Below are 24,195 nucleotides of genomic sequence, written 5' to 3'. Positions count from 1 at the left end.
TACGTAAATTCTTTTTTCGATTCTCTGTAGGTCAGGGATGAGAAATTGTAATAAAATGATTCAACTTTTAACCTTTACTGTCTCATAGACGTAGGTTAAAAACGGCCTCCCTTTCACCCCTTACAGCCGTCCCTGTCCTCCAAAATGTATTTAAGAATTTTGAAATGTGTTCAAAACTGACTCCAATTTGGGGAGTGGCCGTACACCGAGAAAGAGAAATTGTAAGAATATGATTAAACTTTTAACCTTTACTGTCTCATAGACGTAGGTTAAAAACGGCCTCCCTTTCACCCCTTACAGCCGTCCCTATCCTCCAAAATGTATTTAAGAATTTTGAAATGTGTTCAAAACTGACTCCAATTTGGGGAGTGGCCGTACACCGAGAAAGATGGCAGCAAACTAAGGACACAAAGTTAATAAACAATTTTAATGCTGGAGCAGAGGCAATAGTGTATGGTCCAATCCTGAATGTCTTACGGCAAATAGCTACGTAAATTCTTTTTTCGATTCTCTGTAGGTCAGGGATGAGAAATTGTAAGAAAATGATTCAACTTTTAACCTTTACTGTCTCATAGACGTAGGTTAAAAACGGCCTCCCTTTCACCCCTTACAGCCGTCCCTGTCCTCCAAAATGTATTTAAGAATTTTGAAATGTGTTCAAAACTGACTCCAATTTGGGGAGTGGCCGTACACCGAGAAAGATGGCAGCAAACTAAGGTCACAAAGTTATTAAACAATTTTAATGCTGGAGCAGAGGCAATAGTGTATGGTCCAATCCTGAATGTCTTACGGCAAATAGCTACGTAAATTCTTTTTTCGATTCTCTGTAGGTCAGGGATGAGAAATTGTAAGAAAATGATTCAACTTTTAACCTTTACTGTCTCATAGATGTAGGTTAAAAACGGCCTCCCTTTCACCCCTTACAGCCGTCCCTGTCCTCCAAAATGTATTTAAGAATTTTGAAATGTGTTCAAAACTGACTCCAATTTGGGGAGTGGCCGTACACCGAGAAAGAGAAATTGTAAGAATATGATTAAACTTTTAACCTTTACTGTCTCATAGACGTAGGTTAAAAACGGCCTCCCTTTCACCCCTTACAGCCGTCCCTATCCTCCAAAATGTATTTAAGAATTTTGAAATGTGTTCAAAACTGACTCCAATTTGGGGAGTGGCCGTACACCGAGAAAGATGGCAGCAAACTAAGGTCACAAAGTTAATAAACAATTTTAATGCTGGAGCAGAGGCAATAGTGTATGGTCCAATCCTGAATGTCTTACGGCAAATAGCTACGTAAATTCTTTTTTCGATTCTCTGTAGGTCAGGGATGAGAAATTGTAAGAAAATGATTCAACTTTTAACCTTTACTGTCTCATAGACGTAGGTTAAAAACGGCCTCCCTTTCACCCCTTACAGCCGTCCCTGTCCTCCAAAATGTATTTAAGAATTTTGAAATGTGTTCAAAACTGACTCCAATTTGGGGAGTGGCCGTACACCGAGAAAGATGGCAGCAAACTAAGGTCACAAAGTTAATAAACAATTTTAATGCTGGCGCAGAGGCAATAGTGTATGGTCCAATCCTGAATGTCTTATGGCAAATAGCTACGTAAATTCTTTTTTCGATTCTCTGTAGGTCAGGGATGAGAAATTGTCATAAAATGATTTAACTTTTAACCTTTACTGTCTCATAGACGTAGGTTAAAAACGGCCTCCCTTTCACCCCTTACAGCCGTCCCTGTCCTCCAAAATGTATTTAAGAATTTTGAAATGTGTTCAAAACTGACTCCAATTTGGGGAGTGGCCGTACACCGAGAAAGAGAAATTGTAAGAATATGATTAAACTTTTAACCTTTACTGTCTCATAGACGTAGGTTAAAAACGGCCTCCCTTTCACCCCTTACAGCCGTCCCTATCCTCCAAAATGTATTTAAGAATTTTGAAATGTGTTCAAAACTGACTCCAATTTGGGGAGTGGCCATACACCGAGAAAGATGGCAGCAAACTAAGGTCACAAAGTTAATAAACAATTTTAATGCTGGCGCAGAGGCAATAGTGTATGGTCCAATCCTGAATGTCTTATGGCAAATAGCTACGTAAATTCTTTTTTCGATTCTCTGTAGGTCAGGGATGAGAAATTGTAATAAAATGATTCAACTTTTAACCTTTACTGTCTCATAGACGTAGGTTAAAAACGGCCTCCCTTTCACCCCTTACAGCCGTCCCTGTCCTCCAAAATGTATTTAAGAATTTTGAAATGTGTTCAAAACTGACTCCAATTTGGGGAGTGGCCGTACACCGAGAAAGATGGCAGCAAACTAAGGTCACAAAGTTAATAAACAATTTTAATGCTGGCGCAGAGGCAATAGTGTATGGTCCAATCCTGAATGTCTTATGGCAAATAGCTACGTAAATTCTTTTTTCGATTCTCTGTAGGTCAGGGATGAGAAATTGTCATAAAATGATTCAACTTTTAACCTTTACTGTCTCATAGACGTAGGTTAAAAACGGCCTCCCTTTCACCCCTTACAGCCGTCCCTGTCCTCCAAAATGTATTTAAGAATTTTGAAATGTGTTCAAAACTGACTCCAATTTGGGGAGTGGCCGTACACCGAGAAAGAGAAATTGTAAGAATATGATTAAACTTTTAACCTTTACTGTCTCATAGACGTAGGTTAAAAACGGCCTCCCTTTCACCCCTTACAGCCGTCCCTATCCTCCAAAATGTATTTAAGAATTTTGAAATGTGTTCAAAACTGACTCCAATTTGGGGAGTGGCCATACACCGAGAAAGATGGCAGCAAACTAAGGTCACAAAGTTAATAAACAATTTTAATGCTGGCGCAGAGGCAATAGTGTATGGTCCAATCCTGAATGTCTTATGGCAAATAGCTACGTAAATTCTTTTTTCGATTCTCTGTAGGTCAGGGATGAGAAATTGTAATAAAATGATTCAACTTTTAACCTTTACTGTCTCATAGACGTAGGTTAAAAACGGCCTCCCTTTCACCCCTTACAGCCGTCCCTGTCCTCCAAAATGTATTTAAGAATTTTGAAATGTGTTCAAAACTGACTCCAGTTTGGGGAGTGGCCGTACACCGAGAAAGATGGCAGCAAACTAAGGTCACAAAGTAATTAAACAATTTTAATGCTGGAGCAGAGGCAATAGTGTATGGTCCAATCCTGAATGTCTTACGGCAAATAGCTACGTAAATTCTTTTTTCGATTCTCTGTAGGTCAGGGATGAGAAATTGTAATAAAATGATTCAACTTTTAACCTTTACTGTCTCATAGACGTAGGTTAAAAACGGCCTCCATTTCACCCCTTACAGCCGTCCCTGTCCTCCAAAACGTATTTAAGAATTTTGAAATGTGTTCAAAACTGACTCCAATTTGGGGAGTGGCCGCACACCGAGAAAGAGAAATTGTAAGAATATGATTACACTTTTAACCTTTACTGTCTCATAGACATAGGTTAAAAACGGCCTCCCTTTCACCCCTTACAGCCGTCCCTATCCTCCAAAATGTATTTAAGAATTTTGAAATGTGTTCAAAACTGACTCCAATTTGGGGAGTGGCCGTACACCGAGAAAGATGGCAGCAAACTAAGGTCACAAAGTTATTAAACAATTTTAATGCTGGAGCAGAGGCAATAGTGTATGGTCCAATCCTGAATGTCTTACGGCAAATAGCTACGTAAATTCTTTTTTCGATTCTCTGTAGGTCAGGGATGAGAAATTGTAAGAAAATGATTCAACTTTTAACCTTTACTGTCTCATAGACGTAGGTTAAAAACGGCCTCCCTTTCACCCCTTACAGCCGTCCCTGTCCTCCAAAATGTATTTAAGAATTTTGAAATGTGTTCAAAACTGACTCCAATTTGGGGAGTGGCCGTACACCGAGAAAGATGGCAGCAAACTAAGGTCACAAAGTTAATAAACAATTTTAATGCTGGCGCAGAGGCAATAGTGTATGGTCCTATCCTGAATGTCTTATGGCAAATAGCTACGTAAATTCTTTTTTCGATTCTCTGTAGGTCAGGGATGAGAAATTGTCATAAAATGATTCAACTTTTAACCTTTACTGTCTCATAGACGTAGGTTAAAAACGGCCTCCCTTTCACCCCTTACAGCCGTCCCTGTCCTCCAAAATGTATTTAAGAATTTTGAAATGTGTTCAAAACTGACTCCAATTTGGGGAGTGGCCGTACACCGAGAAAGAGAAATTGTAAGAATATGATTAAACTTTTAACCTTTACTGTCTCATAGACGTAGGTTAAAAACGGCCTCCCTTTCACCCCTTACAGCCGTCCCTATCCTCCAAAATGTATTTAAGAATTTTGAAATGTGTTCAAAACTGACTCCAATTTGGGGAGTGGCCATACACCGAGAAAGATGGCAGCAAACTAAGGTCACAAAGTTAATAAACAATTTTAATGCTGGCGCAGAGGCAATAGTGTATGTTCCAATCCTGAATGTCTTATGGCAAATAGCTACGTAAATTCTTTTTTCGATTCTCTGTAGGTCAGGGATGAGAAATTGTAATAAAATGATTCAACTTTTAACCTTTACTGTCTCATAGACGTAGGTTAAAAACGGCCTCCCTTTCACCCCTTACAGCCGTCCCTGTCCTCCAAAATGTATTTAAGAATTTTGAAATGTGTTCAAAACTGACTCCAATTTGGGGAGTGGCCGTACACCGAGAAAGAGAAATTGTAAGAATATGATTAAACTTTTAACCTTTACTGTCTCATAGACGTAGGTTAAAAACGGCCTCCCTTTCACCCCTTACAGCCGTCCCTATCCTCCAAAATGTATTTAAGAATTTTGAAATGTGTTCAAAACTGACTCCAATTTGGGGAGTGGCCGTACACCGAGAAAGATGGCAGCAAACTAAGGTCACAAAGTTAATAAACAATTTTAATGCTGGAGCAGAGGCAATAGTGTATGGTCCAATCCTGAATGTCTTACGGCAAATAGCTACGTAAATTCTTTTTTCGATTCTCTGTAGGTCAGGGATGAGAAATTGTAAGAAAATGATTCAACTTTTAACCTTTACTGTCTCATAGACGTAGGTTAAAAACGGCCTCCCTTTCACCCCTTACAGCCGTCCCTGTCCTCCAAAATGTATTTAAGAATTTTGAAATGTGTTCAAAACTGACTCCAATTTGGGGAGTGGCCGTACACCGAGAAAGATGGCAGCAAACTAAGGTCACAAAGTTATTAAACAATTTTAATGCTGGAGCAGAGGCAATAGTGTATGGTCCAATCCTGAATGTCTTACGGCAAATAGCTACGTAAATTCTTTTTTCGATTCTCTGTAGGTCAGGGATGAGAAATTGTAAGAAAATGATTCAACTTTTAACCTTTACTGTCTCATAGATGTAGGTTAAAAACGGCCTCCCTTTCACCCCTTACAGCCGTCCCTGTCCTCCAAAATGTATTTAAGAATTTTGAAATGTGTTCAAAACTGACTCCAATTTGGGGAGTGTCCGTACACCGAGAAAGAGAAATTGTAAGAATATGATTAAACTTTTAACCTTTACTGTCTCATAGACGTAGGTTAAAAACGGCCTCCCTTTCACCCCTTACAGCCGTCCCTATCCTCCAAAATGTATTTAAGAATTTTGAAATGTGTTCAAAACTGACTCCAATTTGGGGAGTGGCCGTACACCGAGAAAGATGGCAGCAAACTAAGGTCACAAAGTTAATAAACAATTTTAATGCTGGAGCAGAGGCAATAGTGTATGGTCCAATCCTGAATGTCTTATGGCAAATAGCTACGTAAATTCTTTTTTCGATTCTCTGTAGGTCAGGGATGAGAAATTGTCATAAAATGATTCAACTTTTAACCTTTACTGTCTCATAGACGTAGGTTAAAAACGGCCTCCCTTTCACCCCTTACAGCCGTCCCTGTCCTCCAAAATGTATTTAAGAATTTTGAAATGTGTTCAAAACTGACTCCAATTTGGGGAGTGGCCGTACACCGAGAAAGAGAAATTGTAAGAATATGATTAAACTTTTAGCCTTTACTGTCTCATAGACGTAGGTTAAAAACGGCCTCCCTTTCACCCCTTACAGCCGTCCCTATCCTCCAAAATGTATTTAAGAATTTTGAAATGTGTTCAAAACTGACTCCAATTTGGGGAGTGGCCATACACCGAGAAAGATGGCAGCAAACTAAGGTCACAAAGTTAATAAACAATTTTAATGCTGGCGCAGAGGCAATAGTGTATGGTCCAATCCTGAATGTCTTATGGCAAATAGCTACGTAAATTCTTTTTTCGATTCTCTGTAGGTCAGGGATGAGAAATTGTAATAAAATGATTCAACTTTTAACCTTTACTGTCTCATAGACGTAGGTTAAAAACGGCCTCCCTTTCACCCCTTACAGCCGTCCCTGTCCTCCAAAATGTATTTAAGAATTTTGAAATGTGTTCAAAACTGACTCCAGTTTGGGGAGTGGCCGTACACCGAGAAAGATGGCAGCAAACTAAGGTCACAAAGTAATTAAACAATTTTAATGCTGGAGCAGAGGCAATAGTGTATGGTCCAATCCTGAATGTCTTACGGCAAATAGCTACGTAAATTCTTTTTTCGATTCTCTGTAGGTCAGGGATGAGAAATTGTAATAAAATGATTCAACTTTTAACCTTTACTGTCTCATAGACGTAGGTTAAAAACGGCCTCCCTTTCACCCCTTACAGCCGTCCCTGTCCTCCAAAATGTATTTAAGAATTTTGAAATGTGTTCAAAACTGACTCCAATTTGGGGAGTGGCCGCACACCGAGAAAGAGAAATTGTAAGAATATGATTACACTTTTAACCTTTACTGTCTCATAGACGTAGGTTAAAAACGGCCTCCCTTTCACCCCTTACAGCCGTCCCTATCCTCCAAAATGTATTTAAGAATTTTGAAATGTGTTCAAAACTGACTCCAATTTGGGGAGTGGCCGTACACCGAGAAAGATGGCAGCAAACTAAGGTCACAAAGTTATTAAACAATTTTAATGCTGGAGCAGAGGCAATAGTGTATGGTCCAATCCTGAATGTCTTACGGCAAATAGCTACGTAAATTCTTTGTTCGATTCTCTGTAGGTCAGGGATGAGAAATTGTAAGAAAATGATTCAACTTTTAACCTTTACTGTCTCATAGACGTAGGTTAAAAACGGCCTCCCTTTCACCCCTTACAGCCGTCCCTGTCCTCCAAAATGTATTTAAGAATTTTGAAATGTGTTCAAAACTGACTCCAATTTGGGGAGTGGCCGTACACCGAGAAAGATGGCAGCAAACTAAGGTCACAAAGTTATTAAACAATTTTAATGCTGGAGCAGAGGCAATAGTGTATGGTCCAATCCTGAATGTCTTACGGCAAATAGCTACGTAAATTCTTTTTTCGATTCTCTGTAGGTCAGGGATGAGAAATTGTAAGAAAATGATTCAACTTTTAACCTTTACTGTCTCATAGATGTAGGTTAAAAACGGCCTCCCTTTCACCCCTTACAGCCGTCCCTGTCCTCCAAAATGTATTTAAGAATTTTGAAATGTGTTCAAAACTGACTCCAATTTGGGGAGTGTCCGTACACCGAGAAAGAGAAATTGTAAGAATATGATTAAACTTTTAACCTTTACTGTCTCATAGACGTAGGTTAAAAACGGCCTCCCTTTCACCCCTTACAGCCGTCCCTATCCTCCAAAATGTATTTAAGAATTTTGAAATGTGTTCAAAACTGACTCCAATTTGGGGAGTGGCCGTACACCGAGAAAGATGGCAGCAAACTAAGGTCACAAAGTTAATAAACAATTTTAATGCTGGAGCAGAGGCAATAGTGTATGGTCCAATCCTGAATGTCTTACGGCAAATAGCTACGTAAATTCTTTTTTCGATTCTCTGTAGGTCAGGGATGAGAAATTGTAAGAAAATGATTCAACTTTTAACCTTTACTGTCTCATAGACGTAGGTTAAAAACGGCCTCCCTTTCACCCCTTACAGCCGTCCCTGTCCTCCAAAATGTATTTAAGAATTTTGAAATGTGTTCAAAACTGACTCCAATTTGGGGAGTGGCCGTACACCGAGAAAGATGGCAGCAAACTAAGGTCACAAAGTTATTAAACAATTTTAATGCTGGAGCAGAGGCAATAGTGTATGGTCCAATCCTGAATGTCTTACGGCAAATAGCTACGTAAATTCTTTTTTCGATTCTCTGTAGGTCAGGGATGAGAAATTGTAAGAAAATGATTCAACTTTTAACCTTTACTGTCTCATAGATGTAGGTTAAAAACGGCCTCCCTTTCACCCCTTACAGCCGTCCCTGTCCTCCAAAATGTATTTAAGAATTTTGAAATGTGTTCAAAACTGACTCCAATTTGGGGAGTGTCCGTACACCGAGAAAGAGAAATTGTAAGAATATGATTAAACTTTTAACCTTTACTGTCTCATAGACGTAGGTTAAAAACGGCCTCCCTTTCACCCCTTACAGCCGTCCCTATCCTCCAAAATGTATTTAAGAATTTTGAAATGTGTTCAAAACTGACTCCAATTTGGGGAGTGGCCGTACACCGAGAAAGATGGCAGCAAACTAAGGTCACAAAGTTAATAAACAATTTTAATGCTGGAGCAGAGGCAATAGTGTATGGTCCAATCCTGAATGTCTTACGGCAAATAGCTACGTAAATTCTTTTTTCGATTCTCTGTAGGTCAGGGATGAGAAATTGTAAGAAAATGATTCAACTTTTAACCTTTACTGTCTCATAGACGTAGGTTAAAAACGGCCTCCCTTTCACCCCTTACAGCCGTCCCTGTCCTCCAAAATGTATTTAAGAATTTTGAAATGTGTTCAAAACTGACTCCAATTTGGGGAGTGGCCGTACACCGAGAAAGATGGCAGCAAACTAAGGTCACAAAGTTAATAAACAATTTTAATGCTGGCGCAGAGGCAATAGTGTATGGTCCAATCCTGAATGTCTTATGGCAAATAGCTACGTAAATTCTTTTTTCGATTCTCTGTAGGTCAGGGATGAGAAATTGTCATAAAATGATTCAACTTTTAACCTTTACTGTCTCATAGACGTAGGTTAAAAACGGCCTCCCTTTCACCCCTTACAGCCGTCCCTGTCCTCCAAAATGTATTTAAGAATTTTGAAATGTGTTCAAAACTGACTCCAATTTGGGGAGTGGCCGTACACCGAGAAAGAGAAATTGTAAGAATATGATTAAACTTTTAACCTTTACTGTCTCATAGACGTAGGTTAAAAACGGCCTCCCTTTCACCCCTTACAGCCGTCCCTATCCTCCAAAATGTATTTAAGAATTTTGAAATGTGTTCAAAACTGACTCCAATTTGGGGAGTGGCCATACACCGAGAAAGATGGCAGCAAACTAAGGTCACAAAGTTAATAAACAATTTTAATGCTGGCGCAGAGGCAATAGTGTATGGTCCAATCCTGAATGTCTTATGGCAAATAGCTACGTAAATTCTTTTTTCGATTCTCTGTAGGTCAGGGATGAGAAATTGTAATAAAATGATTCAACTTTTAACCTTTACTGTCTCATAGACGTAGGTTAAAAACGGCCTCCCTTTCACCCCTTACAGCCGTCCCTGTCCTCCAAAATGTATTTAAGAATTTTGAAATGTGTTCAAAACTGACTCCAGTTTGGGGAGTGGCCGTACACCGAGAAAGATGGCAGCAAACTAAGGTCACAAAGTAATTAAACAATTTTAATGCTGGAGCAGAGGCAATAGTGTATGGTCCAATCCTGAATGTCTTACGGCAAATAGCTACGTAAATTCTTTTTTCGATTCTCTGTAGGTCAGGGATGAGAAATTGTAATAAAATGATTCAACTTTTAACCTTTACTGTCTCATAGACGTAGGTTAAAAACGGCCTCCCTTTCACCCCTTACAGCCGTCCCTGTCCTCCAAAATGTATTTAAGAATTTTGAAATGTGTTCAAAACTGACTCCAATTTGGGGAGTGGCCGCACACCGAGAAAGAGAAATTGTAAGAATATGATTACACTTTTAACCTTTACTGTCTCATAGACGTAGGTTAAAAACGGCCTCCCTTTCACCCCTTACAGCCGTCCCTATCCTCCAAAATGTATTTAAGAATTTTGAAATGTGTTCAAAACTGACTCCAATTTGGGGAGTGGCCGTACACCGAGAAAGATGGCAGCAAACTAAGGTCACAAAGTTATTAAACAATTTTAATGCTGGAGCAGAGGCAATAGTGTATGGTCCAATCCTGAATGTCTTACGGCAAATAGCTACGTAAATTCTTTTTTCGATTCTCTGTAGGTCAGGGATGAGAAATTGTAAGAAAATGATTCAACTTTTAACCTTTACTGTCTCATAGACGTAGGTTAAAAACGGCCTCCCTTTCACCCCTTACAGCCGTCCCTGTCCTCCAAAATGTATTTAAGAATTTTGAAATGTGTTCAAAACTGACTCCAATTTGGGGAGTGGCCGTACACCGAGAAAGATGGCAGCAAACTAAGGTCACAAAGTTAATAAACAATTTTAATGCTGGCGCAGAGGCAATAGTGTATGGTCCAATCCTGAATGTCTTATGGCAAATAGCTACGTAAATTCTTTTTTCGATTCTCTGTAGGTCAGGGATGAGAAATTGTAAGAAAATGATTCAACTTTTAACCTTTACTGTCTCATAGACGTAGGTTAAAAACGGCCTCCCTTTCACCCCTTACAGCCGTCCCTGTCCTCCAAAATGTATTTAAGAATTTTGAAATGTGTTCAAAACTGACTCCAATTTGGGGAGTGGCCGTACACCGAGAAAGATGGCAGCAAACTAAGGTCACAAAGTTAATAAACAATTTTAATGCTGGCGCAGAGGCAATAGTGTATGGTCCAATCCTGAATGTCTTATGGCAAATAGCTACGTAAATTCTTTTTTCGATTCTCTGTAGGTCAGGGATGAGAAATTGTCATAAAATGATTCAACTTTTAACCTTTACTGTCTCATAGACGTAGGTTAAAAACGGCCTCCCTTTCACCCCTTACAGCCGTCCCTGTCCTCCAAAATGTATTTAAGAATTTTGAAATGTGTTCAAAACTGACTCCAATTTGGGGAGTGGCCGTACACCGAGAAAGAGAAATTGTAAGAATATGATTAAACTTTTAACCTTTACTGTCTCATAGACGTAGGTTAAAAACGGCCTCCCTTTCACCCCTTACAGCCGTCCCTATCCTCCAAAATGTATTTAAGAATTTTGAAATGTGTTCAAAACTGACTCCAATTTGGGGAGTGGCCATACACCGAGAAAGATGGCAGCAAACTAAGGTCACAAAGTTAATAAACAATTTTAATGCTGGCGCAGAGGCAATAGTGTATGGTCCAATCCTGAATGTCTTATGGCAAATAGCTACGTAAATTCTTTTTTCGATTCTCTGTAGGTCAGGGATGAGAAATTGTAATAAAATGATTCAACTTTTAACCTTTACTGTCTCATAGACGTAGGTTAAAAACGGCCTCCCTTTCACCCCTTACAGCCGTCCCTGTCCTCCAAAATGTATTTAAGAATTTTGAAATGTGTTCAAAACTGACTCCAGTTTGGGGAGTGGCCGTACACCGAGAAAGATGGCAGCAAACTAAGGTCACAAAGTAATTAAACAATTTTAATGCTGGAGCAGAGGCAATAGTGTATGGTCCAATCCTGAATGTCTTACGGCAAATAGCTACGTAAATTCTTTTTTCGATTCTCTGTAGGTCAGGGATGAGAAATTGTAATAAAATGATTCAACTTTTAACCTTTACTGTCTCATAGACGTAGGTTAAAAACGGCCTCCCTTTCACCCCTTACAGCCGTCCCTGTCCTCCAAAATGTATTTAAGAATTTTGAAATGTGTTCAAAACTGACTCCAATTTGGGGAGTGGCCGCACACCGAGAAAGAGAAATTGTAAGAATATGATTACACTTTTAACCTTTACTGTCTCATAGACGTAGGTTAAAAACGGCCTCCCTTTCACCCCTTACAGCCGTCCCTATCCTCCAAAATGTATTTAAGAATTTTGAAATGTGTTCAAAACTGACTCCAATTTGGGGAGTGGCCGTACACCGAGAAAGATGGCAGCAAACTAAGGTCACAAAGTTATTAAACAATTTTAATGCTGGAGCAGAGGCAATAGTGTATGGTCCAATCCTGAATGTCTTACGGCAAATAGCTACGTAAATTCTTTTTTCGATTCTCTGTAGGTCAGGGATGAGAAATTGTAAGAAAATGATTCAACTTTTAACCTTTACTGTCTCATAGACGTAGGTTAAAAACGGCCTCCCTTTCACCCCTTACAGCCGTCCCTGTCCTCCAAAATGTATTTAAGAATTTTGAAATGTGTTCAAAACTGACTCCAATTTGGGGAGTGGCCGTACACCGAGAAAGATGGCAGCAAACTAAGGTCACAAAGTTAATAAACAATTTTAATGCTGGCGCAGAGGCAATAGTGTATGGTCCAATCCTGAATGTCTTATGGCAAATAGCTACGTAAATTCTTTTTTCGATTCTCTGTAGGTCAGGGATGAGAAATTGTCATAAAATGATTCAACTTTTAACCTTTACTGTCTCATAGACGTAGGTTAAAAACGGCCTCCCTTTCACCCCTTACAGCCGTCCCTGTCCTCCAAAATGTATTTAAGAATTTTGAAATGTGTTCAAAACTGACTCCAATTTGGGGAGTGGCCGTACACCGAGAAAGAGAAATTGTAAGAATATGATTAAACTTTTAACCTTTACTGTCTCATAGACGTAGGTTAAAAACGGCCTCCCTTTCACCCCTTACAGCCGTCCCTATCCTCCAAAATGTATTTAAGAATTTTGAAATGTGTTCAAAACTGACTCCAATTTGGGGAGTGGCCATACACCGAGAAAGATGGCAGCAAACTAAGGTCACAAAGTTAATAAACAATTTTAATGCTGGCGCAGAGGCAATAGTGTATGTTCCAATCCTGAATGTCTTATGGCAAATAGCTACGTAAATTCTTTTTTCGATTCTCTGTAGGTCAGGGATGAGAAATTGTAATAAAATGATTCAACTTTTAAACTTTACTGTCTCATAGACGTAGGTTAAAAACGGCCTCCCTTTCACCCCTTACAGCCGTCCCTGTCCTCCAAAATGTATTTAAGAATTTTGAAATGTGTTCAAAACTGACTCCAATTTGGGGAGTGGCCGTACACCGAGAAAGAGAAATTGTAAGAATATGATTAAACTTTTAACCTTTACTGTCTCATAGACGTAGGTTAAAAACGGCCTCCCTTTCACCCCTTACAGCCGTCCCTATCCTCCAAAATGTATTTAAGAATTGTGAAATGTGTTCAAAACTCACTCCAATTTGGGGAGTGGCCGTACACCGAGAAAGATGGCAGCAAACTAAGGTCACAAAGTTAATAAACAATTTTAATGCTGGAGCAGAGGCAATAGTGTATGGTCCAATCCTGAATGTCTTACGGCAAATAGCTACGTAAATTCTTTTTTCGATTCTCTGTAGGTCAGGGATGAGAAATTGTAAGAAAATGATTCAACTTTTAACCTTTACTGTCTCATAGACGTAGGTTAAAAACGGCCTCCCTTTCACCCCTTACAGCCGTCCCTGTCCTCCAAAATGTATTTAAGAATTTTGAAATGTGTTCAAAACTGACTCCAATTTGGGGAGTGGCCGTACACCGAGAAAGATGGCAGCAAACTAAGGTCACAAAGTTATTAAACAATTTTAATGCTGGAGCAGAGGCAATAGTGTATGGTCCAATCCTGAATGTCTTACGGCAAATAGCTACGTAAATTCTTTTTTCGATTCTCTGTAGGTCAGGGATGAGAAATTGTAAGAAAATGATTCAACTTTTAACCTTTACTGTCTCATAGATGTAGGTTAAAAACGGCCTCCCTTTCACCCCTTACAGCCGTCCCTGTCCTCCAAAATGTATTTAAGAATTTTGAAATGTGTTCAAAACTGACTCCAATTTGGGGAGTGGCCGTACACCGAGAAAGAGAAATTGTAAGAATATGATTAAACTTTTAACCTTTACTGTCTCATAGACGTAGGTTAAAAACGGCCTCCCTTTCACCCCTTACAGCCGTCCCTATCCTCCAAAATGTATTTAAGAATTTTGAAATGTGTTCAAAACTGACTCCAATTTGGGGAGTGGCCGTACACCGAGAAAGATGGCAGCAAACTAAGGTCACAACGTTAATAAACAATTTTAATGCTGGAGCAGAGGCAATAGTGTATGGTCCAATCCTGAATGTCTTACGGCAAATAGCTACGTAAATTCTTTTTTTGATTCTCTGTAGGTCAGGGATGAGAAATTGTAAGAAAATGATTCAACTTTTAACCTTTACTGTCTCATAGACGTAGGTTAAAAACGGCCTCCCTTTCACCCCTTACAGCCGTCCCTGTCCTCCAAAATGTATTTAAGAATTTTGAAATGTGTTCAAAACTGACTCCAATTTGGGGAGTGGCCGTACACCGAGAAAGATGGCAGCAAACTAAAGTCACAAAGTTAATAAACAATTTTAATGCTGGCGCAGAGGCAATAGTGTATGGTCCAATCCTGAATGTCTTATGGCAAATAGCTACGTAAATTCTTTTTTCGATTCTCTGTAGGTCAGGGATGAGAAATTGTCATAAAATGATTCAACTTTTAACCTTTACTGTCTCATAGACGTAGGTTAAAAACGGCCTCCCTTTCACCCCTTACAGCCGTCCCTGTCCTCCAAAATGTATTTAAGAATTTTGAAATGTGTTCAAAACTGACTCCAATTTGGGGAGTGGCCGTACACCGAGAAAGAGAAATTGTAAGAATATGATTAAACTTTTAACCTTTACTGTCTCATAGACGTAGGTTAAAAACGGCCTCCCTTTCACCCCTTACAGCCGTCCCTATCCTCCAAAATGTATTTAAGAATTTTGAAATGTGTTCAAAACTGACTCCAATTTGGGGAGTGGCCATACACCGAGAAAGATGGCAGCAAACTAAGGTCACAAAGTTAATAAACAATTTTAATGCTGGCGCAGAGGCAATAGTGTATGGTCCAATCCTGAATGTCTTATGGCAAATAGCTACGTAAATTCTTTTTTCGATTCTCTGTAGGTCAGGGATGAGAAATTGTAATAAAATGATTCAACTTTTAACCTTTACTGTCTCATAGACGTAGGTTAAAAACGGCCTCCCTTTCACCCCTTACAGCCGTCCCTGTCCTCCAAAATGTATTTAAGAATTTTGAAATGTGTTCAAAACTGACTCCAGTTTGGGGAGTGGCCGTACACCGAGAAGGATGGCAGCAAACTAAGGTCACAAAGTAATTAAACAATTTTAATGCCGGAGCAGAGGCAATAGTGTATGGTCCAATCCTGAATGTCTTACGGCAAATAGCTACGTAAATTCTTTTTTCGATTCTCTGTAGGTCAGGGATGAGAAATTGTAATAAAATGATTCAACTTTTAACCTTTACTGTCTCATAGACGTAGGTTAAAAACGGCCTCCCTTTCACCCCTTACAGCCGTCCCCCTGTCCTCCAAAATGTATTTAAGAATTTTGAAATGTGTTCAAAACTGACTCCAATTTGGGGAGTGGCCGCACACCGAGAAAGAGAAATTGTAAGAATATGATTACACTTTTAACCTTTACTGTCTCATAGACGTAGGTTAAAAACGGCCTCCCTTTCACCCCTTACAGCCGTCCCTATCCTCCAAAATGTATTTAAGAATTTTGAAATGTGTTCAAAACTGACTCCAATTTGGGGAGTGGCCGTACACCGAGAAAGATGGCAGCAAACTAAGGTCACAAAGTTATTAAACAATTTTAATGCTGGAGCAGAGGCAATAGTGTATGGTCCAATCCTGAATGTCTTACGGCAAATAGCTACGTAAATTCTTTTTTCGATTCTCTGTAGGTCAGGGATGAGAAATTGTAAGAAAATGATTCAACTTTTAACCTTTACTGTCTCATAGATGTAGGTTAAAAACGGCCTCCCTTTCACCCCTTACAGCCGTCCCTGTCCTCCAAAATGTATTTAAGAATTTTGAAATGTGTTCAAAACTGACTCCAATTTGGGGAGTGTCCGTACACCGAGAAAGAGAAATTGTAAGAATATGATTAAACTTTTAACCTTTACTGTCTCATAGACGTAGGTTAAAAACGGCCTCCCTTTCACCCCTTACAGCCGTCCCTATCCTCCAAAATGTATTTAAGAATTTTGAAATGTGTTCAAAACTGACTCCAATTTGGGGAGTGGCCGTACACCGAGAAAGATGGCAGCAAACTAAGGTCACAAAGTTAATAAACAATTTTAATGCTGGAGCAGAGGCAATAGTGTATGGTCCAATCCTGAATGTCTTATGGCAAATAGCTACGTAAATTCTTTTTTCGATTCTCTGTAGGTCAGGGATGAGAAATTGTCATAAAATGATTCAACTTTTAACCTTTACTGTCTCATAGACGTAGGTTAAAAACGGCCTCCCTTTCACCCCTTACAGCCGTCCCTGTCCTCCAAAATGTATTTAAGAATTTTGAAATGTGTTCAAAACTGACTCCAATTTGGGGAGTGGCCGTACACCGAGAAAGAGAAATTGTAAGAATATGATTAAACTTTTAGCCTTTACTGTCTCATAGACGTAGGTTAAAAACGGCCTCCCTTTCACCCCTTACAGCCGTCCCTATCCTCCAAAATGTATTTAAGAATTTAAATACATTTTGGAGGATAGGACGGCTGTAAGGGGTGAAAGGGAGGCCGTTTTTAACCTACGTCTATGAGACAGTAAAGGCTAAAAGTTAAATCATATTCTTACAATTTCTCTTTCTCGGTGTACGGCCACTCCCCAAATTGGAGTCAGTTTTGAACACATTTCAAATTCTAAATACATTTTGGAGGACAGGGACGGCTGTAAGGGGTGAAAGGGAGGCCGTTTTTAACCTACGTCTATGAGACAGTAAAGGTTAAAAGTTGAATCATTTTATGACAATTTCTCATCCCTGACCTACAGAGAATCGAAAAAAGAATTTACGTAGCTATTTGCCATAAGACATTCAGGATTGGACCATACACTATTGCCTCTGCTCCAGCATTAAAATTGTTTATTAACTTTGTGACCTTAGTTTGCTGCCATCTTTCTCGGTGTACGGCCACTCCCCAAATTGGAGTCAGTTTTGAACACATTTCAAAATTCTTAAATACATTTTGGAGGATAGGGACGGCTGTAAGGGGTGAAAGGGAGGCCGTTTTTAACCTACGTCTATGAGACAGTAAAGGTTAAAAGTTTAATCATATTCTTACAATTTCTCTTTCTCGGTGTACGGACACTCCCCAAATTGGAGTCAGTTTTGAACACATTTCAAAATTCTTAAATACATTTTGGAGGACAGGGACGGCTGTAAGGGGTGAAAGGGAGGCCGTTTTTAACCTACATCTATGAGACAGTAAAGGTTAAAAGTTGAATCATTTTCTTACAATTTCTCATCCCTGACCTACAGAGAATCGAAAAAGAATTTACGTAGCTATTTGCCGTAAGACATTCAGGATTGGACCATACACTATTGCCTCTGCTCCAGCATTAAAATTGTTTAATAACTTTGTGACCTTAGTTTGCTGCCATCTTTCTCGGTGTACGGCCACTCCCCAAATTGGAGTCAGTTTTGAACACATTTCAAAATTCTTAAATACATTTTGGAGGATAGGGACGGCTGTAAGGGGTGAAAGGGAGGCCGTTTTTTAACCTACGTCTATGAGACAGTAAAGGTTAAAAGTGTAATCATATTCTTACAATTTCTCTTTCTCGGTGTGCGGCCACTCCCCAAATTGGAGTCAGTTTTGAACACATTTCAAAATTCTTAAATACATTTTGGAGGACAGGGGGACGGCTGTAAGGGGTGAAAGGGAGGCCGTTTTTAACCTACGTCTATGAGACAGTAAAGGTTAAAAGTTGAATCATTTTATTACAATTTCTCATCCCTGACCTACAGAGAATCGAAAAAGAATTTACGTAGCTATTTGCCGTAAGACATTCAGGATTGGACCATACACTATTGCCTCTGCTCCGGCATTAAAATTGTTTAATTACTTTGTGACCTTAGTTTGCTGCCATCCTTCTCGGTGTACGGCCACTCCCAAACTGGAGTCAGTTTTGAACACATTTCAAAATTCTTAAATACATTTTGGAGGACAGGGACGGCTGTAAGGGGTGAAAGGGAGGCCGTTTTTAACCTACGTCTATGAGACAGTAAAGGTTAAAAGTTGAATCATTTTATTACAATTTCTCATCCCTGACCTACAGAGAATCGAAAAAAGAATTTACGTAGCTATTTGCCATAAGACATTCAGGATTGGACCATACACTATTGCCTCTGCGCCAGCATTAAAATTGTTTATTAACTTTGTGACCTTAGTTTGCTGCCATCTTTCTCGGTGTATGGCCACTCCCCAAATTGGAGTCAGTTTTGAACACATTTCAAAATTCTTAAATACATTTTGGAGGATAGGGACGGCTGTAAGGGGTGAAAGGGAGGCCGTTTTTAACCTACGTCTATGAGACAGTAAAGGTTAAAAGTTTAATCATATTCTTACAATTTCTCTTTCTCGGTGTACGGCCACTCCCCAAATTGGAGTCAGTTTTGAACACATTTCAAAATTCTTAAATACATTTTGGAGGACAGGGACGGCTGTAAGGGGTGAAAGGGAGGCCGTTTTTAACCTACGTCTATGAGACAGTAAAGGTTAAAAGTTGAATCATTTAATGACAATTTCTCATCCCTGACCTACAGAGAATCGAAAAAAGAATTTACGTAGCTATTTGCCATAAGACATTCAGGATTGGACCATACACTATTGCCTCTGCGCCAGCATTAAAATTGTTTATTAACTTTGTGACTTTAGTTTGCTGCCATCTTTCTCGGTGTACGGCCACTCCCCAAATTGGAGTCAGTTTTGAACACATTTCAAAATTCTTAAATACATTTTGGAGGACAGGGACGGCTGTAAGGGGTGAAAGGGAGGCCGTTTTTAACCCTACGTCTATGAGACAGTAAAGGTTAAAAGTTGAATCATTTTCTTACAATTTCTCATCCCTGACCTACAGAGAATCAAAAAAAGAATTTACGTAGCTATTTGCCGTAAGACATTCAGGATTGGACCATACACTATTGCCTCTGCTCCAGCATTAAAATTGTTTATTAACGTTGTGACCTTAGTTTGCTGCCATCTTTCTCGGTGTACGGCCACTCCCCAAATTGGAGTCAGTTTTGAACACATTTCAAAATTCTTAAATACATTTTGGAGGATAGGGACGGCTGTAAGGGGTGAAAGGGAGGCCGTTTTTAACCTACGTCTATGAGACAGTAAAGGTTAAAAGTTTAATCATATTCTTACAATTTCTCTTTCTCGGTGTACGGCCACTCCCCAAATTGGAGTCAGTTTTGAACACATTTCAAAATTCTTAAATACATTTTGGAGGACAGGGACGGCTGTAAGGGGTGAAAGGGAGGCCGTTTTTAACCTACATCTATGAGACAGTAAAGGTTAAAAGTTGAATCATTTTCTTACAATTTCTCATCCCTGACCTACAGAGAATCGAAAAAAGAATTTACGTAGCTATTTGCCGTAAGACATTCAGGATTGGACCATACACTATTGCCTCTGCTCCAGCATTAAAATTGTTTAATAACTTTGTGACCTTAGTTTGCTGCCATCTTTCTCGGTGTACGGCCACTCCCCAAATTGGAGTCAGTTTTGAACACATTTCAAAATTCTTAAATACATTTTGGAGGACAGGGACGGCTGTAAGGGGTGAAAGGGAGGCCGTTTTTAACCTACGTCTATGAGACAGTAAAGGTTAAAAGTTGAATCATTTTCTTACAATTTCTCATCCCTGACCTACAGAGAATCGAAAAAAGAATTTACGTAGCTATTTGCCGTAAGACATTCAGGATTGGACCATACACTATTGCCTCTGCTCCAGCATTAAAATTGTTTATTAACTTTGTGACCTTAGTTTGCTGCCATCTTTCTCGGTGTACGGCCACTCCCCAAATTGGAGTGAGTTTTGAACACATTTCACAATTCTTAAATACATTTTGGAGGATAGGGACGGCTGTAAGGGGTGAAAGGGAGGCCGTTTTTAACCTACGTCTATGAGACAGTAAAGGTTAAAAGTTTAATCATATTCTTACAATTTCTCTTTCTCGGTGTACGGCCACTCCCCAAATTGGAGTCAGTTTTGAACACATTTCAAAATTCTTAAATACATTTTGGAGGACAGGGACGGCTGTAAGGGGTGAAAGGGAGGCCGTTTTTAACCTACGTCTATGAGACAGTAAAGTTTAAAAGTTGAATCATTTTATTACAATTTCTCATCCCTGACCTACAGAGAATCGAAAAAAGAATTTACGTAGCTATTTGCCATAAGACATTCAGGATTGGAACATACACTATTGCCTCTGCGCCAGCATTAAAATTGTTTATTAACTTTGTGACCTTAGTTTGCTGCCATCTTTCTCGGTGTATGGCCACTCCCCAAATTGGAGTCAGTTTTGAACACATTTCAAAATTCTTAAATACATTTTGGAGGATAGGGACGGCTGTAAGGGGTGAAAGGGAGGCCGTTTTTAACCTACGTCTATGAGACAGTAAAGGTTAAAAGTTTAATCATATTCTTACAATTTCTCTTTCTCGGTGTACGGCCACTCCCCAAATTGGAGTCAGTTTTGAACACATTTCAAAATTCTTAAATACATTTTGGAGGACAGGGACGGCTGTAAGGGGTGAAAGGGAGGCCGTTTTTAACCTACGTCTATGAGACAGTAAAGGTTAAAAGTTGAATCATTTTATGACAATTTCTCATCCCTGACCTACAGAGAATCGAAAAAAGAATTTACGTAGCTATTTGCCATAAGACATTCAGGATTGGACCATACACTATTGCCTCTGCGCCAGCATTAAAATTGTTTATTAACTTTGTGACCTTAGTTTGCTGCCATCTTTCTCGGTGTACGGCCACTCCCCAAATTGGAGTCAGTTTTGAACACATTTCAAAATTCTTAAATACATTTTGGAGGACAGGGACGGCTGTAAGGGGTGAAAGGGAGGCCGTTTTTAACCTACGTCTATGAGACAGTAAAGGTTAAAAGTTGAATCATTTTCTTACAATTTCTCATCCCTGACCTACAGAGAATCGAAAAAAGAATTTACGTAGCTATTTGCCGTAAGACATTCAGGATTGGACCATACACTATTGCCTCTGCTCCAGCATTAAAATTGTTTAATAACTTTGTGACCTTAGTTTGCTGCCATCTTTCTCGGTGTACGGCCACTCCCCAAATTGGAGTCAGTTTTGAACACATTTCAAAATTCTTAAATACATTTTGGAGGATAGGGACGGCTGTAAGGGGTGAAAGGGAGGCCGTTTTTAACCTACGTCTATGAGACAGTAAAGGTTAAAAGTGTAATCATATTCTTACAATTTCTCTTTCTCGGTGTGCGGCCACTCCCCAAATTGGAGTCAGTTTTGAACACATTTCAAAATTCTTAAATACATTTTGGAGGACAGGGACGGCTGTAAGGGGTGAAAGGGAGGCCGTTTTTAACCTACGTCTATGAGACAGTAAAGGTTAAAAGTTGAATCATTTTATTACAATTTCTCATCCCTGACCTACAGAGAATCGAAAAAAGAATTTACGTAGCTATTTGCCGTAAGACATTCAGGATTGGACCATACACTATTGCCTCTGCTCCAGCATTAAAATTGTTTAATTACTTTGTGACCTTAGTTTGCTGCCATCTTTCTCGGTGTACGGCCACTCCCCAAACTGGAGTCAGTTTTGAACACATTTCAAAATTCTTAAATACATTTTGGAGGACAGGGACGGCTGTAAGGGGTGAAAGGGAGGCCGTTTTTAACCTACGTCTATGAGACAGTAAAGGTTAAAAGTTGAATCATTTTATTACAATTTCTCATCCCTGACCTACAGAGAATCGAAAAAAGAATTTACGTAGCTATTTGCCATAAGACATTCAGGATTGGACCATACACTATTGCCTCTGCGCCAGCATTAAAATTGTTTATTAACTTTGTGACCTTAGTTTGCTGCCATCTTTCTCGGTGTATGGCCACTCCCCAAATTGGAGTCAGTTTTGAACACATTTCAAAATTCTTAAATACATTTTGGAGGATAGGGACGGCTGTAAGGGGTGAAAGGGAGGCCGTTTTTAACCTACGTCTATGAGACAGTAAAGGTTAAAAGTTTAATCATATTCTTACAATTTCTCTTTCTCGGTGTACGGCCACTCCCCAAATTGGAGTCAGTTTTGAACACATTTCAAAATTCTTAAATACATTTTGGAGGACAGGGACGGCTGTAAGGGGTGAAAGGGAGGCCGTTTTTAACCTACGTCTATGAGACAGTAAAGGTTAAAAGTTGAATCATTTTATGACAATTTCTCATCCCTGACCTACAGAGAATCGAAAAAAGAATTTACGTAGCTATTTGCCATAAGACATTCAGGATTGGACCATACACTATTGCCTCTGCGCCAGCATTAAAATTGTTTATTAACTTTGTGACCTTAGTTTGCTGCCATCTTTCTCGGTGTACGGCCACTCCCCAAATTGGAGTCAGTTTTGAACACATTTCAAAATTCTTAAATACATTTTGGAGGACAGGGACGGCTGTAAGGGGTGAAAGGGAGGCCGTTTTTAACCTACGTCTATGAGACAGTAAAGGTTAAAAGTTGAATCATTTTCTTACAATTTCTCATCCCTGACCTACAGAGAATCGAAAAAAGAATTTACGTAGCTATTTGCCATAAGACATTCAGGATTGGACCATACACTATTGCCTCTGCGCCAGCATTAAAATTGTTTATTAACTTTGTGACCTTAGTTTGCTGCCATCTTTCTCGGTGTACGGCCACTCCCCAAATTGGAGTCAGTTTTGAACACATTTCAAAATTCTTAAATACATTTTGGAGGACAGGGACGGCTGTAAGGGGTGAAAGGGAGGCCGTTTTTAACCTACGTCTATGAGACAGTAAAGGTTAAAAGTTGAATCATTTTCTTACAATTTCTCATCCCTGACCTACAGAGAATCGAAAAAAGAATTTACGTAGCTATTTGCCGTAAGACATTCAGGATTGGACCATACACTATTGCCTCTGCTCCAGCATTAAAATTGTTTAATAACTTTGTGACCTTAGTTTGCTGCCATCTTTCTCGGTGTACGGCCACTCCCCAAATTGGAGTCAGTTTTGAACACATTTCAAAATTCTTAAATACATTTTGGAGGATAGGGACGGCTGTAAGGGGTGAAAGGGAGGCCGTTTTTAACCTACGTCTATGAGACAGTAAAGGTTAAAAGTGTAATCATATTCTTACAATTTCTCTTTCTCGGTGTGCGGCCACTCCCCAAATTGGAGTCAGTTTTGAACACATTTCAAAATTCTTAAATACATTTTGGAGGACAGGGACGGCTGTAAGGGGTGAAAGGGAGGCCGTTTTTAACCTACGTCTATGAGACAGTAAAGGTTAAAAGTTGAATCATTTTATTACAATTTCTCATCCCTGACCTACAGAGAATCGAAAAAAGAATTACGTAGCCTATTTGCCGTAAGACATTCAGGATTGGACCATACACTATTGCCTCTGCTCCAGCATTAAAATTGTTTAATTACTTTGTGACCTTAGTTTGCTGCCATCTTTCTCGGTGTACGGCCACTCCCCAAACTGGAGTCAGTTTTGAACACATTTCAAAATTCTTAAATACATTTTGGAGGACAGGGACGGCTGTAAGGGGTGAAAGGGAGGCCGTTTTTACCTACGTCTATGAGACAGTAAAGGTTAAAAGTTGAATCATTTTATTACAATTTCTCATCCCTGACCTACAGAGAATCGAAAAAAGAATTTACGTAGCTATTTGCCATAAGACATTCAGGATTGGACCATACACTATTGCCTCTGCGCCAGCATTAAAATTGTTTATTAACTTTGTGACCTAGTTTGCTGCCATCTTTCTCGGTGTATGGCCACTCCCCAAATTGGAGTCAGTTTTGAACACATTTCAAAATTCTTAAATACATTTTGGAGGATAGGGACGGCTGTAAGGGGTGAAAGGTGAGGCCGTTTTTAACCTACGTCTATGAGACAGTAAAGGTTAAAAGTTTAATCATATTCTTACAATTTCTCTTTCTCGGTGTACGGCACTCCCAAATT

At 39.4% G+C, this 24,195-nt stretch overlaps 1 long non-coding RNA gene across 1 annotated transcript; it reads right to left on the bottom strand.

The window, feature by feature from the left end:
• Window positions 1-20,399: 20,399 nt before the first annotated feature.
• LOC144798697 (uncharacterized) lies at window positions 20,400-23,972 on the bottom strand. The gene is made up of 3 exons (XR_013603617.1): window positions 23,865-23,972; window positions 21,953-23,065; window positions 20,400-21,152 (listed from the first exon to the last, which is right to left on the bottom strand). It is a non-coding gene; the product is annotated as an uncharacterized LOC144798697 (long non-coding RNA).
• Between the last annotated feature and the right edge of the window lie 223 nt (window positions 23,973-24,195).

This window comes from Lissotriton helveticus, chromosome 12 (assembly GCF_964261635.1).
Source record: "Lissotriton helveticus chromosome 12, aLisHel1.1, whole genome shotgun sequence".
Classification (NCBI taxonomy): Eukaryota; Metazoa; Chordata; class Amphibia; order Caudata; family Salamandridae; genus Lissotriton; species Lissotriton helveticus.
The sequence above is the reverse complement of the archived record's forward strand: the minus strand, read 5'-3'. Positions and strand labels throughout refer to the sequence as shown.